The sequence below is a fragment of the Anomaloglossus baeobatrachus genome, chromosome 9 (genome assembly GCF_048569485.1).
Source record: "Anomaloglossus baeobatrachus isolate aAnoBae1 chromosome 9, aAnoBae1.hap1, whole genome shotgun sequence".
Taxonomy (NCBI): Eukaryota; Metazoa; Chordata; class Amphibia; order Anura; family Aromobatidae; genus Anomaloglossus; species Anomaloglossus baeobatrachus.
In genome coordinates, this window is record NC_134361.1 from 58,701,157 (window position 1) to 58,718,267 (window position 17,111).

Here is a 17,111-nt window from a genome sequence, read left to right on the forward strand (position 1 = left end):
AGAAAATATTTGTCCTGATTCAGATGTTCCTGATTCATTAAGAGGTGCCAGACAAGTGTCATGCGTGACCCTCACTACAAATCCTACTCCAGACCCTGCTGGAATAATATTTTTGTCTTACCGCTGCTGGTCTACACCCTTTTCCCGCCACTTGCTCCACCCACCTTGCCAGAGCATGGCAAAAATGGCTTGAAGACACTGAAAGTCAATACTTTAGCACAGCCTTCAGTTATGACTCTTTCAAACTGTTTTATGCTATAAAAGTTTTGATGGTGTTTGTCCCAAGTGGGTTAGAAGTTTATATAAAATTTGTTAAATACAATATGGTTTTCTCTGCGTCACTTGGTACACAGTTATATCACAAAACACCTCCTGATGAAGACTAGAGGCGAAACATGCTTTGGGACCTGGCGACATTGCAGCAGGAAGAGATGAAACCAGGTTAGTACATTCCTTACAATTACCACCTTTCACATGACATATTAGTTACAGAGGTATCCCTTATTGGATTATTAGGTAAGTGATTTAAAGATACTGTTGTAGCGCCTGGTCCTGGTACGGCATCCCCGCACGCTCTCGTTCTCATGCCTTAGTGTGGACACCGTTCCCCTTATCTATCCGGGTGGTCCATGCGCCTCAGGGCCTGACACAGCCTCTTTCCATTTCCAGGCCACCCGCAGGCCTTCTGGAATTGCCCTAAGGGTGCGCGCTTGGCCACATCCCTTTCTTAAAAGGTTGGCGTCCTACCACCCAGAAGTGACCCTTGAGGTCAGCAATCACTCTGAAGGTATTTAACCCTAGAATGCGCAAGCAATTCAACCTACCATAGAAAACAAATGACCTAGCAGGCCTGCGAGGCCCCAGGTATGCGTTCTAGGGTTAAGGCACTGTTCCCCTAGGGGGGGTGCCTGAGCAACGTTGCCTATCCGTAGTGCATTGCTAGTTCTTAGGTCCTGTAGCTGTTTCTGTGCCTAGTCCTGCGTCTCGTGTTCTAACACCAGTTATCTGCACCCACTGACTGTGTTTCTTCGTAGAGCCTGCTACTACCATCACCTCCATGCTGCCACATCTGAGTCACCACCTCTGTGCTGCCACGTCTGAGCCACCTTCGTGCTGCCCCGTCCTGGATATCATGTCCTGTTACCACATCTGTGTATCCTCGTCCATACCCTTACATCTGTGCACATCCGTATTGAACTTCAAAGACTCTTCTGCCCGTAAGAGCCAATACCACTGGTCCTGGCAATCATGCATTTCGGCCCCTTGGGGCTGTGCCTGACAGCCCCTGAATAGGGGTTAGTTTGAGGTTCGCTCCTCCAGGGGAGTCCAGTGTATCATCCAGTGGGTCTTCTCAGACGTTTGCCGCTCCTCGGCGATCATCACAACTGGATTATGTTCACATTTTATGGACAATTCATTATTTATACTAATGTAAAATGCCACAATTGCGCTAAAAGTCAGCAATAGACCAGAAAACAGCAAAATAAAGTCTTCATAAATCAGAATATTCAACCCTACAATCTCTCCCTAACCACTAACCACTGAGGCAGCACCGGGCCATGTAGAATGTCCCCGACTGTGTGTTCCTCCCGTCTTGAATTACAACATATCCAGAAAAAAATAACATCATATATAACTTCTGCTCTAAATATAGAAATCTGGGGTTTCGGTTTATTTTAAGAAAACACAGTCCGAGACCAAAAACATTTAGCAACCCAAAGATTATCCTGATTGGACTACAATTTAGTCATTTAAGGGATTAATATATATTTAATGGAACAGCAGCTGACGTGGTCGTTTAATCCCTGCGCACACATTATTATGTAGTAGTTGAGGCTAACGAGGACTGATCGAGATAGTTACAGGGATCGAATTATTCATGTTCTTTGGGAAATTTCATGAATTGTTATGCACTGATGAAATAGAAATGGAAATCATGTAGCTCTTGACGGTTCTGGTTGGTTTGGCCAAATGTAGACTAAAAAAATATGGAAGTCTCATGTCTGGGTAACAGGCAGAAGGTATAAACACTACAAGAGCATTATGTGCAAAACAAAATTACAGCCAATAGGAAGGAGTTTATGAAGACAAAATCTTTTTCATATAGAGGGGGTTAAATAAATATTGAACATGTCACCAATTCTCTAAGTAAATATATTTCTAAAGGTGCTGCTATTGTCATGAATTTCTCACCAGATGTCGGTAACAACTCATCCAATCCACACAGGAAAAGAAATCAAGCCATAGACGGCCATGAATTTAGGGGTACTTTACACGCTGCGACATCGCTGCCGATATATCGTCGGGGTCACGTCGTTAGTGATGGACATCCGGTGCCGGTAGCGATATCGCAGCGTGTAACACAAATGAGTGCCGATCAACGAGCGCAAAAACGTGTAAAATCGTTGCTTGTTGACACATTGTTCATTTCCTAATATCAGTGCTGCTGCAAGTACGATGTTGTTTGTCGTTCCTGCGGCACCACACATCGCTATGTGTGACGCCGCTGGAACGACAAACATCTCCTTACCTGCGTCCACCGGAAAAGGAGGAAGGAAGGAGGTGGGCGGGATGTTCCGGCCGCTCATCTCCTCCCCTCCTTTTCTATTGGGTGGCGGTTCAGTGACGCTGCTGTGACATCGCTGTGACGCTGAATGAACCGCCCCCTTAGAAAGGAGGCGGTTCGCTGGTCACAGTGACATCGCAGAGCAGGTATGTGCGTGTGACGCTGCCATAGCAATAATGTTCACTACGGCAGCGATCACCACATATCGGCCGTACGACGGGGGCGGCTGCTATCGCGCTCGACATCGCTAGCAAATGCTAGCGATGTCGTAGCGTGTAAAGTACCCCTTAGTGATGTGTAATAATGAGAAATTACACAGGGAAGAAGTTTTGAACACCCGTACTGAAATGTATTTAATACTTTGTACAAAAGCTTTTGTTGGTGATGACATCTTCAACGTGTCTCTTTTATGGAGAAACGCATTGCATGCATTGCCCAGGTGTGATTTTGGCACATTCTTCCACACAAACACTTTTCAAATCCTGAATGGTCCTTAGGCTCCTTCTATGAACTTATAAGAGCTTTAGTTCCTTCCATACATTTTCTATTTGGATTTAGGTGAGGTGATCGGCTCGGTCATTCTAGCAGATTTAATTTCTTTCTCTGACACCAACTGAGAGTTTCCTTGGCTGTGTGTTTGGTATCATTGTCTTGCTGACATGACCACTCTCATTTCAATTTCATATTGGTAGATGGAAGCAGATTTTTATCAATAATGTCTCAATACATTTGTCCATTCAACATTTCTTCAATTATATGAAGTTTAACAGTGCCATATGCTTAAAAACAGCCTCACATCATGATGTTCCCACCTCCAAATGTCACTGTTGTATGGTGTTTTGGGGGTGATATGAAGCGCCTTTAGGCCTCCAAACATGGGGTGTATTATGGCATCCAAAAGTTAAATTTTGGTCTCATCTGACCTGACCATATTCTCCCAGTATTTCACAGGCTTGTCTAAATGTTGTTGCGCAAACTTTAAACACACTTAAAACACACGCTTTTTGTTCAGCAGTGGAGTCTTGCATGGTGAGCATGCATACAGTCCATGGAGTGTGAGTGTATTACTTATTGTTTTCTTAGAAACCATTGTAACTGTTGATTCCAGGTTTTTCTGTAGTATTCTACAGGTGGTCCTTGGCTCTTGGACAACTCTTCTGATAATTCTTTTAACTCTTCTGTCTCAAATATTGCAGGGAGCACCTGGTCTTGGACGGTTTATGGTGAATGATGTTCTTTCCACTTCCGGATTATGGCCCCAACAGCGCTCACAGGAGCCTTCAGTAGTTTAGAAATTCTTCTGTAACCAATGCCATCAGTATGTTTTTCAACAATAAGGTTGCAAAGGTCTTGGATTGGATGGGTTGTTACCGACATCTGGTGAGAAATTTATGTCAGTAGCACCTCTAGAAAATTGGTGATATGTTACATTTTTATTTCACCCGCTGTATATATTGTACCTTTCCTCTAACTAAAGAAATTTCCAATGTACCGTATTTTTTGGATTATAAGATGCACTTTTCCTCCCAAAAATTTGGGAGGAAAATGAGGGGTGCGTCTTAAAATCAGAATATACCTTACCGGGAGGTGCAGAATTAGCGTAGCTGTCTGTGTGGCTATCTGTGCGGGCGGCCGGGTGCCTGTCGGTGCGTGCAGGTGGCTGCTTCTCTGTGCCGACGGCCTCTCGGTGCGGGTGGTCGGGCGGCCTGCTGGCTGCCACTCTGTGCAGACTGCGGTGGTGGTGTCCCAGATAGTCTGTCCGGCTTCAAATGATGGCGCCCGGAGTCACTGCGTGCGCAGATGGAGCTCTTGGATGAGAGCTCCATCTGCGCTCGCGTCGCTCTGGGTGCCATTTCTTTGAAGGCCGACTGCCAACAGAACATCAGGGACACTCCCGGCACCTGCCTGCTCCACCACACAACCACCGCAGCTTCCACTGCCAGCACTGACCCACCGCCGCTGCCACCACTGACCCGCTGCTGCCACCAACACTGACACACCGCCACCAACACAGCTTCTGCCTCCTGCCTCCTGTGACTCCGCTCCACCACCGCTGCCACCCCCCTCCGGTAAGACAACACCGGAGTATAAGTCGGACCCCATTTTCTTTTTTTTCTACCTTTTGTATCTCTACATTTGGGGTGCGTTTTATAAAACGAAGAATACAGTATATATTTTGAGCTTTTACTTTGCAACGAAATAAAAAAAAAAAAAAGAGTACATGGACAATAAAAAGGTATGAAATATCAATAGCATAGAAGTATATATGAAAAAGTAATTGCTTATTTATTATATAATAAAACAGTATTTCTTTGAATAGACTAGTGTTACAAAAAAAGTAAAGGAAAATGGAAACAGAAGTCCATATGATTTATATCTGAGATCATCATCAATGAATCCTATAGAATTTTTTTATTTCTAAGAAGAGCATAAAGCAGAAGCCTAAACTGTATAAGAAAAGTTTGCTGGAAAACAGACAGAAAGTGCATTCCTTGACTGAGAAATCACGCCTAGTCACATTGTTATTGGAAGTAATTGAGAGCATATGTTACCATTCAAAGGGATTCCATGAGACGGTTTATTAAAGGTTTGGAGTCCTACAACATCAATGTTTACTCATTGTGCAACACAAAAGCAGAGGTTAATATTGTGCTATAAACTTTAATAAGGCAGAAAATGCTTCTACATGACAAACGCTATAAAGGATTCAATTACAGAGACACTTGGGAACCAAATCATTGTAGGAACGTAAATGTTCTGCCAACATGGCCTACAGATTCCTTTGTTTAAAAAAAAAAATGCTAATTCACGCAGTGCAGTTTTTTTTTCCTTTTGTTTAAGTCAAAGCCAGAAATGGAGCTGAAGAACTTGTATTAAAAACTATTGAAATTAATTAATATTTCCGCTGTTTATTGTCATTGCTGCTATATGATAGAATTGGGGACTACTGGAGTAAAATGGGACAAATATATTATGATGTGTCATGCTCCTTTGAATAAGTTTGACATGTCAATACACCGGAAAAGCAAGTTTCCAATAGAATTTTCAGGCTGTGCCATATCACAATCATTCCCACTTACGCTTTATTTATACGTCTGTATTTAAAGATGTACGTGAAAAAATGAACCGGAGTTCAAAATGAACCGGAGTTCAAAACAGTATTTTGAATCAGTGTTTGGTTCATGGGTCCTTTTTTCCGTCATTGTGTCAACAATATTTTTCGTATATGGGTAAAGAAATACAGAAATTGCAAAGGCTCTCCTACATTGCTACCATCTGTGCGCTGTACGTGTTTTGTCACGGACTCATAGACTTGTATTGGCCCTTTTCATTTGCGCTACTGGAAAACAACAGACATGTCTTGCATGGACACACGATTAGACATGAGCCAACCTGAAGTTCAATTTTTGAACCAAACACCAAGAAAAATAGGGCTAAGGTTCGGAGTTCGGATGCCTTACGTGCAAACCTAACTTGCGTGCGCAGCGCTCTGCTTGGGTATGCTCGGTGCTCGGCTCAGTGCGACCCACTTGCAGTGTTTGAATGGCGCAAACTGGGGGATAACAACAGCATGATCGGATGAATTGTGTGACAAAAAATGTTTTTTGAAAAAGCCCCACACACCCTCACCTGGAAATTATCTGCTTATGTCTGGCTTTATGTGGGCGGATACTCAAACTGCCAATCACAGATCCGGACCTCCTCGGGCAAAGTTCGGACCAGTGGAGGTTCGGTTCATTTGCGGCCAGTGAATCGAACCTCCAAAGGTTCGCTCATCTCTACACATGATCCGTGTAGAAACACAGAAATGTGAATAGCACCAGAGATTATAATGGGTTTGTGCTTTATCCATGAAAAAAAGGGATACAAGTACATGCCACACGGACGTGTGAATGAGGCCTAGGGTTCAACTACTTTTTCAAAAGGTGTCAAGAATGGCATAAAGAACAAAAAAAGTAGCAAATTTGGTCACAAACCAGGAGTGCGCCAAAATGTGCAACTTATTAATGCGACTATTGTGAATTGAGTTCTATAATAAACCTGTTACCTGTCTCCTTTGTTGTCATTGTTGTCATAAAGGGAACCAACCACCAGGATTTTGCTATATGAAGTAAAGGCAGTGCCATACTAATACTAGGTTGCTGTATCCAAGCATACCTGTTCCTGAAAAATCAGATGCTTGATTGATGAATTATCTGTAATCAAAATTACAGAAATGTCCTCAACTTTGATTGACGTGTGCAGCGGTGCTGACCTTTGTGGGTTGGGTGCTCGCAGTAAAGTCCTCCTCCTGCGATCTCTATGGCTTGCCCCACATTCTTCAAAATGGCACACGTGGTTTTACAAGTTTACACAAAATCAATAATGCTTTTTATTTTTGTCATTGCATGTTCTGCTAATTTTTGGAAAATGTTTGCCAAAATTTCAACCGTATCTAAAATGACGCCTGGGGAAGACTGCAGAACAGCCTTACAGCATGGGAGTTGTGAGGCACCAGGTCACCTGTCCTGCTGGTGCACTGTCACTGCAGTGGTGATTGGCACGCAGCGCCGCACCCTTTAAGGCTTCAGATAAGTTAGAGGCCCACTCAGAGGTTCGCTGTGATGTGGCATCGGGCTTCATACAGTCTGATCAGAATGATAAACCAAGAATCTGATGTTCAGGTATATCAGTTTTTGCCTAGTGGCATTAGATCATCTGATGATTTTTGGATGTGCGGATCATGTCTTTTTTTTCAACTATGTTTCATTGCATGGTCTGTCCCCCTCTGTTTTTCACTTGAACCAGCACTTCTCCCATTTGGAACAGGTATTTTTAATTCGCAAGAGACTGCAAGGAGGGCTTCAACCTTTTTGCTCTCAGTTCATATACTGGGAGCTTGTGCAAGGTGAGTTGGCCAGCTCCTCTCACAGGGTGTTTGTGCTATGTGGCGGCCATTCTTGTGGTGGCTTTGTGTGGGTGGGGCGGTGTGGCCTCGAGTCATGGGGACTCAGCCTTGCAGCATGGATGTTATGAGGCACTAGGTCACCTGCCTTACTGGTGCATTGTCGCTGCAGCGGTGGTTGGCGCACCTTTTAAGGCTTCACATAAGTTAAGGACCCACTCAGAAGTTTACTGTGACGTGCCGGTGGCTTCATACAGTCTGATCATAATGATAAACTAAAAACCTCCTGTTCAGGTGTATACATTTTTGCTTCAGGTGTATAAATGTTTGCGGCATTGCATCAAAGTATGATTTTTGGAGGTGCGGTTTCATCTCTTTTTATACAGTTGTGCAAAACGTTTGTGACTTTTTAAAACAGTTCCCATTGATGAATAAGGCAAAAACAGCTGTAAATTCTAAATCTTGCCTATGATGTAAAATATACAAAAAGAAAAGGGCAAACACATATAAAAATAAATTAAACGACAAGAAAGGCGCACATCAAAAAAACAGTTGAAAAACACCAAAAACTAGACAAAAAAAGCATAAATGTCGCAATGAATCGGGCTCTTAGTTTTCATGATGAAATTCAAGCAGTAGTATTGCAGTAGCTCATTACAGTACGGTGTGTATGCGGCATCTTATGGATAGAAGTGTAAAGACTGTAAGCAAATTTGTGAACATCTGGAAAATGGTAGCAGGAGACGGGAGCAATGATCTCACCAGACGGGGCAATTTCTCTTTATTTGCGCCGTCTTCGCCAGTCCTAGCAGCATCTGCTTTAATGTCCAGAATTATTCTTAAACATGAAAGTAAGACGAGGTGAAAACAAGAAGTTTCTAAGTATTCCTCACAGCAATTACTGCATTCTTTGCAGGACTCTCAAAGTTCATCCAGCCTGTTGCTCAGTATTAGTACAAGATTATTCATCCTTAAAAAGAGAGGCCCAGGTATGTGTATACCAAATCACTCAGCGGACCATATTGTTATCTCCCCTGCACACAGGACCATCTTTGTAAGCCTTTTCCCTGTATACAATGGGACTAGGTTACTGCAGCCGCTTATCTTGTCAATCCATTAGCACACACCACCTGGTCTGAGTTGGTTCAAAATGTCCGTATATTGTTCAACATAAAAAAGTCCCATTTTTCCAGACTTTACCTCCCAAAAAGAAAGTTGTGGAAGTAAAATATTTACTTTCATTGAACGAATAGGAAAAGTAAGGTGTTGACAAGTGTGAGATCTTATCAGACTGGGAAAAACAAGAGTTCCTGAGGGGCTACTAGGTAAGAAGGATTTTCAACATTTTTTAAATAATTGAAAAGAACTATGAACCAGGATCTTAAGAAATTATCAACATGATATTACTCCATTTCTAACTTATTGTGTAGAGAATATTAGTAATTAGAGATGAGCAGACCTGATGAACTTCGGTATGGCGGGTGCAGCTGGACTTTTGAAAAAGTTCAGTCTCGGTTCCGGACTTGACATGAACCCCAATGAAAGTCATTAATTGGGCAGTTTGGGTCTTCACCCACATGCAGCCAGCCATAAACAGATCACTTTCAGGGTCGGTTGGCGGTGTTTTTCCATTTTTTCCATTTTTGTTGTTTGGTGCACACTACATCCGCTCACACTGTTGTTACCCCCAGTGTGAGCCATTCAAACACTGCCATCGGTACAAACAACAAACCTTGGGTTCGCTCATCTCTATGACTCTTAGCTATAGGGTTGTCAGGACTTGATTTACAGGACTCCCATTACTAATTAAGGGCTTAGTGGCAGCTGTGAGCTGATATTAACCCCTTATTACCCTGGTTGCTGTAGCACCAGGGCAATTGGGAAGAGCCATGTAAAGTGCCAGGAACATCGCATCTAATGGATGTGGCAATGTTGGTGGCTGCAGGCTGTTATTTTTAGTCTGGGGTAAGGCCAATAACCATGGGTCTCCCCAGCCTAAGAATTCCAGCCCCTAGGTGTCAGGCTTTATCATGGCTGAGTATCAAAATTGAGGGAGGGACTACAAACAGTTTTTTTTAATTATTTATTCATTTACAGTAAATAACAATAATAATAACAATAATAACAATAATAAAAAAAACAGCATGCGGTTCCTCCTATTTTGATACACAGCCAAGATAAGCGCATGGCTGGGGGCTGCAGCCTGTAACTGTGGCTTTATCTGTGCTGGTATCAATACAGTGGGGGCCGCAAACCAATTTTTTTATTTATTTATTTATCTATCACCAGTATAAGGACACAGACTGTATTTGTGATTTCAAGCAATCACAGACACTGTCTCAGAGGGTAAGGGCGTGGTCCAATGGCAGTCTATCAGATACGCCAGTGGAAGGGAAAAGCAGTAAATATGCATTAGAGATAATTATTGGATGCAGAAGTAGCGCTGCAGCCATGGGAGACTCGGTGAGTCTGTACTGCTTTAACCCTTTTTATTTGCTCTCTTTTACAGCCCCCTACACCATTTTACAACACATCACTTTTGCCTCCCATTTAATTTAATGGGTTCGACTAGGATTGATGATCGGATAGGATCGACTATTAGTGATGAGCGGACCCGAACTGTAAAAGTCCGGATCCGCGCGGTTTCAAAGATATCCGGGTGTTTGATCTGGATCTGGCACTTGAGTAATAAAAAAAATAAATAAAGGAAAAATAAAGACAATGAGAATGAAGCGAGTGCTTCATACTTACCAAGGCTCTGTTGTGGCTGTACTCTGCTCTTGCGGCCTCTCCTTCACTTCCTGGGCCACTTATTATTGCTCATCCATATGCACTGCTTTCCCCACCCACTGGCCAGCCTGGCGTCTGTGATTAGTTGCAGTCAGACGCACCCCCAGCCTGTGTGACAGATCCTGCCTGCAACCAATCAGTCTTCGGGTCAGTATCGTGGTATAACAATAAATAAAACAATTGGCGTAGGATCTCCCCATATTATGATACCCAGTATAGGTAAAGCATATGGCTACAAGCAGCAGCCTCCAGTCGTGCACTAATCTTGGCTGTGTATCAAAATAGGAACCACATACATTTTTTTTTTATTTAAATAAATAATTTTAATAAGACGTCATGTGGTCCCCCAATTTTGATACCCAGCCAAGATAAAGCCCGACAGCTGAGGGCTAGAGTTCTCAGACTGGGGAGGCCTATGGTTATTAGGCCACCCCCAGCCTAAAAATAGCAACCTGCAGCCACCCCAGGATTGTTGGTTTCATTAGATGCAACAAGTTCGGAGCTTTACCCGACTGCCATGATGCAGTGGTAATCGAGGTAATAAAGAGTTAATAGTATTTATCTGAAAAGTGAGAAGATTGTTCTAGAGAGGAATGCCAAAAAAAAGCAGAAAAAAATGTATTATTACAACAATTGTTCATTCTTGGCCACTACAGAGCAGAATTTCATTCCATAGCCTTTGGTGTAGAAAATCATCAAAGCCCTTTAAGAAGCAAAAAAGGGTAGGATAATAAATAATGGAGCACCCGGCCCATCTATAAAATAAAAGTGATTCCAGATAGTACACAGCTTTCTCTGTTATTAGAGGCTGTGGTTCAGGAGTCACTAAGCAAAGAAAATTCAAGAGAAGAGAAATTGTCTGAAGTCAGCACAAAATTAAACCTCTGTGTTGGGTGGGTAACGGATCTCGGAGACGCACCTATTACATCAGGGCACAGCGACGTCTGAAGTTTTATGTACTTTTCTATCTGTCTTAGCACAGCAGCTCTTAGAACATGTAAGTAATCCCCATCAGGTTCACGCCAAACAAATCGTTCCATACTTTGAAATCTATTCCGAATAACATGTCTATTGTTGGCTCTCCAGCAAAGTGGAATGGGAATTTCTTACTGCTATGGAAAAGACATTTTCGGATCTATAAGAAAAGAACGCTTGCCAATCCTGGGAAGGACAAAGCTCTTTTGGCCGGGAAGCAAACAGAAGAAAGTGATCTGTGACTGAATGCTTGCAAAAGTTGCATAGTCACTTGAGACTTTTTTCTTTCCCCCAACAGTAAATTCATTGCGCAAGTCTTTCCTTTGACTATGACTCTTAGAAATGCTGTGGAGCTGTGGGATCCCACAAACACTCCAACACGCCCAAGCATGAGATCTCGCTATGTGCTATGCCTATGATCCCTTACAATACGTCGAGTCTGAACCTTAAATAAAGGGACACTAAAATCAGAAAAACATTTTTTTGTGTTACATGAAAATTTAAAAAAAATGGCAAAGTTTTTATATTTATTTTCACATCATATAATTTAATAAAAAATATAGTAACTGTCACTGGGAATGTACTGATGGACCAGGGGTTCCTAAACTGGCCCTTGGATTCGAGACTCTGCGCTGTCCACTATCTCAGAGGTAAGCTTGATTGTGGCCAGATCCGAACCCCCAACGTGATCCTGTCTCCTTTCTAGTCCCTTATCTTACTCACCCCATCCTGGGAGCGGGCTAGAAACCTAGAAACAAAACCCCACAGAAAAGACACGGTTAAGGAAGAAGGAAACCTAGTACACCGTGCACTCAAACACAAAGGAGAGAAAATATGTGTACAGGGGAATAAAGAAATGGGTAGGGAATAAAGTCACAACAGGGGAACGTTCACACCCTGCAGAAAAGAAACTGTTGTTCACCATGAACTGACAGCCACTGAGACCGGGATGGCTGAAGCTATCTTTGGCAGTCTCCTTCTACATTCCCCAGCCTTAAATAGGAAGGGAGCAGCTGTGGATGCTAATTAGCAATTTGGCTCTCAGAAGAGTCACATACTGCTCCAAAAAAGGATTAAATCCTGCATGGCTGGGAGCAGTGAAACAACTCAGTTGACGCCCAGCAAAGCTGACCACTTAAGATAGTCCAGGTTGCCTGTCGGACTCTGCAATGTGAACAGAGTCCGACGACGTAATAGTAATCTGAGTGTGGATCAGGATGGCGCATGACAGTAATTTTTACACTGGCCACTGAGGCTTTTTTAGACTCGTACTTCCTTCCCTTTCAGGAACAGTTTTCAGCAGGCTCCTTATCAGCAGAGGCAGGATTACAATGACAGGTAACCTCTATATATGGCTGATAACACAAGATCCACCAATCAGGATAGGCAATGTCATAACTGCCTCTCAAACAGAACAAAACTCTGGCACTACCCCAACAATAGCATGGTACAGACTGTAATCACCCTAGGCAACAATACGGAGAAACATGGTGCTACACTTGCGAGCAAAGTAGTGGATATATTAGATAATTGAAGAAAAAATTAAAGTGGCACTCGCCATACGTAAAAGTGATCCTTCATTGTATTCACATTAAAAGTCCAGGCATGGCAGGGGACCAGGGGCGCAGGGCGTACGGACAACAGCCATTTAGCTGGACTAGCACATTCTATAGGTCCCATGGAATGGCTCTTGTCCCAATGCTCTGCACCTCTGTTCCTCTGTCATGCCTGAAAGGTGTAGAAAGCTTGTTGATGGTTATAGGAAGTGATTGATTGCAGTAATTAATTCCATAGAGTGTGCAACTAAATATTACAATTTTGTCTGGCTTATTTTTGGCGTTTTGGGTGAAATTATGTCCAACGGGACATTTTTTCATTTTTTTTGTGTTGCTCCAATACACATAAAGGGAACAAACGTGCATTTTCAATAATTTTATGGGAGAAATACTTCTTTTTCTGCATTTTCTGGAACACTTTCAAGAGTGCCGACACTTTTGGCCATGACTGTATGTATCTATGTGTGTGTGTGTATATATGTATATATATATATATGTATATATATATATATATATATATATATATACATATATATATATATATATATATATATATATATATATATGTATATATATATATATATATATTATATACACACATTTATACATACACACACACAAATTTTATATATATATATATATATATATATATATATACAGTGCCTTGCGAAAGTATTTGGCCCCCTTGAATTTTTCAACATTTTCCCACATTTCAGGCTTCAAACAAAGAAAAAATCAACAACAAGTGGACACGATTGTGAAGTTGAACGGAATTTATTGCTTATTTCGAACTTTTATAAAAAAAAACCAAACAACTGAAAATTGGGGCGTGCAATATTATTCGGCCCCTTTAAGTTAATACTTTATAGCGCCACCTTTTGCTGCGATTACAGCTGCAAGTCGCTTGGGGTATGTGTCTATCAGTTTTGCACATCGAGAGACTGAAATTCTTGCCCATTCTCCCTTTGCAAACAGCTGGAGCTGAGTGAGGTTGGATGGAGGCGTTTGTGAACAGCAGTTTTCAGCTCTTTCCACAGATTCTTGATTAGATTCAGGTTTGGACTTTGACTTGGCCATTCTAACATCTGGATACGTTTATTTGTGAACCATTCCATTGTAGATTTTGCTTTATGTTTTGGATCATTGTCTTGTTGGAAGACAAATCTCCGTCCCAGTCTCGGGCCTTTTGCAGACTCCAACAGGTTTTCTTCAAGAATGGTCCTGTATTTGGCTCCATCCATCTTCCCATCAATTTTAACCATGTTCCCTGTCCCTGCTGAAGAAAAGCAGGCCCAAACCATGATGCTGCCACCACCATGTTTGACAGTGGGGATGGTGGTTCAGGGTGATGAGCTGTGTTGCTTTTACGCCAAACATATCATTTGGCATTGTGCCCAAAAAGTTTGATTTTGGTTTCATCTGACCAGAGCACCTTCTTCCACATGTTTTGGTGTGTCCCCCAGGTGGCTTGTGGCAAACTTTAAACAACAGTTTTTATGGATATCTTTGAGAAATGGCTTTCTTCTTGCCACTCTTCCATAAAGGCCAGATTTGTGCAGTGTACGACTGATTGTTGTCCTATGGACTTGGCTGCATCTCTGATCAGTCTTCTCCTTGTTTGAGATGAAATTTTTGAGGGACGGCCGGGTCTTGGTAGATTTGCAGTGGTATGATACTCCTTCCATTTCAATATGATCGCTTGCACACTGCTTCTTGGGATGTTTAAAGTTGTGGAAATCTTTTTGTAATCAAATCTGACTTTAAACTTCTCCACAACAGTATCACGGACCTGCCTGTTGTGTTCCTTGGTCTTTATGATGCTATCTGTGCTTTAAACAAAACACTGAGACTATCACAGAGCAGGTGCACTTCTACGGAGACTTGATTACACACAAGTGGCTTGTATGTATCATCATCAGTCATTTAGGACAACATTGGATCATTCAGAGATAATCAACGAACTTCTGGAGTGAGTTTTCTGCACTGAAAGTAAAGGGGATGAATAATATTGCAAGCCCCAATTTTCAGTTTATTCTTTTTTACAAAAGTTTAAAATAAGCGATAACATTTTGTTCAGATTCACAATTGTGTCCCACTCGTTGATTCTTCACCACAACATTAAAATGTTTTATCTTTATGTTTGAAGCCTCAAAATGTGGGAAAGGTTGAAAAATTCAAGGGGGCCGAATACTTTCGCAAGGCACTGTGTATATATATATATATGTATATATACACAGTGCCTTGCGAAAGTATATATATAATGTATATATATATATATATATATATATATATATATATATATATATATATATATATGAAATGACAAACACATAATATATTTGAGCAATTTAATTGTCTCTTTATGTTAGATTATCCATTTTGAATACACAGTCATGCATTGCAGATGTTGGAAATAATGAAAACTTCATCATAAAAATATCCCTTTATGTTTTGTTATTTCACTAGGGTAACATAATAATGAATTTCTTCGCATTGACTGCTTCATCCTATCATATGTTTATAGTGGTTTACAAACTTTTAGAGTTGACACTTTACAAGTTTGCTTAAATCTCTGCTTTAATTGGCCCCATGTCATTACGAGACAGACACCAAAGTTATTCTCAAAACACTGGAAGATAAATCAAAGGTTTTAAGAAAATGACTATTGCTCCCAAGTTAAAAAGACAGACACATATGGTAAGCTTGGTGTTTAAGAAAGGAACAAGAACAAGGGGTCATGGGGGGTCAATAAGAAAAAAATGTGTTTGCAAAAGTTTTTGATGGTAATGTAACTCTTTATGTCAACAGCTGGACTCGGACCACAGGGCGGTGGCCAAATTCTCATGACATCATGGGCCGAGCGCCAAACCCAAGATCATCACTTTCAAAGACGCTTTTACCAAAGTGATATAAAGTTATAAAGCCCAATAATTAAATAATTAGTCTTCATGTAACAATAAGACTAATGGCACTTAATGCATAAAAACAACCATAACAATAACCTCACACATAAATATGCCCCAATGAATTGAATACTAAAGATCATGCTGGAATGCAACATTTCATTGCATTTTTGCAATTGTTGCAATGTTTTTAGGTATTGAATTGTATTAAAGCTCATGGGGGTAATTCATCCCCAAAAAAATTTCAGGAAACTGGCATAAAAAAAATTGAAAAGAGGCAAAAGTTTTGTGTAACATGTAGTTGCGAAATTTTGTTTAAAGCAGCTTTACCAAAATTAGGGGGAACGGGGAAGGAGCCGGGGCAGTACAGGTCGTATCATGCCTGATAATCAAACTCCGCGAAAGTGGCAGCATTTTTTACACCATAAATATTACTCCAGGCATTGACTGGAGTTGCATTTCTGGCGATCAGCACAGAGACGCCTGTGCCTCTTTATAAATTTGGTGCATCGTACTTCAGCGAGACCTTCATTAAGACTGGCATGTACAAGTGAACACTAGTGATGAGCGAATAGTAACTATTCGTGCTCGGATTATTTGCAACAAATTCTAAAGTGCTATTCCGGTATTGTCACGAATAAAGAACCTAATGCAAGTCAATGGGGCAAAAGAGCATTTTTCTTGAAGCATTTCCAGAAAAATGCTCGGATTCCCCATTGACTTGCATTAGGTTTGTTATTAGCGATCAATACCGGAATATTCAAATTGTCTCCTCAGGGTGAAAGGAGACAAAGTCTAGCACTACCTATTGGAAGTAGTATTCCTAAAAGTCAAAAGTGACCCTTTAATGAGCCTTTTCATATGACTAAATGGTGCTTTACATGCTGCGACATCGCTAACGATATATCATCGGGGTCACGTCATTAGTGATGCACATCCGGCGCCGTTAGCGACATCGCAGCGTGTAACACCAAGGAGCGACGATCAACGAGCGCAAAAACGTGAATAACCGTTGCTCGTTGACATGTCGCTCCTTTCACAAATATCGTTGTTGCTGCAGGTATGATGTTGTTCGTCGATCCTGCGGCAGCACACATCGCTATGTGTGACACCGCAGGAACGACGAACATTTCCTTACCTGCGTCCACCGGCATGAGGAAGGAAGGAGGTGGGCGGGATGTTCCAGCCACTCATCTCCGCCCCTCCTCTGCTATTGGACGGCTGTGACGCCGCTTAACCCACCCCCTTCGAAAGGAGGCGGATTGCTGGCCAGAGCGACGTCGCAGGGAAGGTAAGTCCGTGTGACAGATGTTAGCGATGTTGTGCGCCACGGGCAGCAATTTGCCCGTGACGCACAACCGACGGGGGCGGGTATGCTCGCTAGCGATATCGGTACCGATATCGCAGCATGTAAAGTACCCTTAAGGATTTATGCC

General features: G+C 41.9%; 1 protein-coding gene across 1 annotated transcript in view; it reads right to left on the reverse strand.

Annotated features, from left to right (window-relative positions):
* GPC3 (glypican 3) overlaps positions 1-17,111 on the reverse strand; it is a 669,985-nt gene that overhangs the window by 122,899 nt on the left and 529,975 nt on the right. The gene's annotated exons all lie outside the window — the stretch shown is intronic.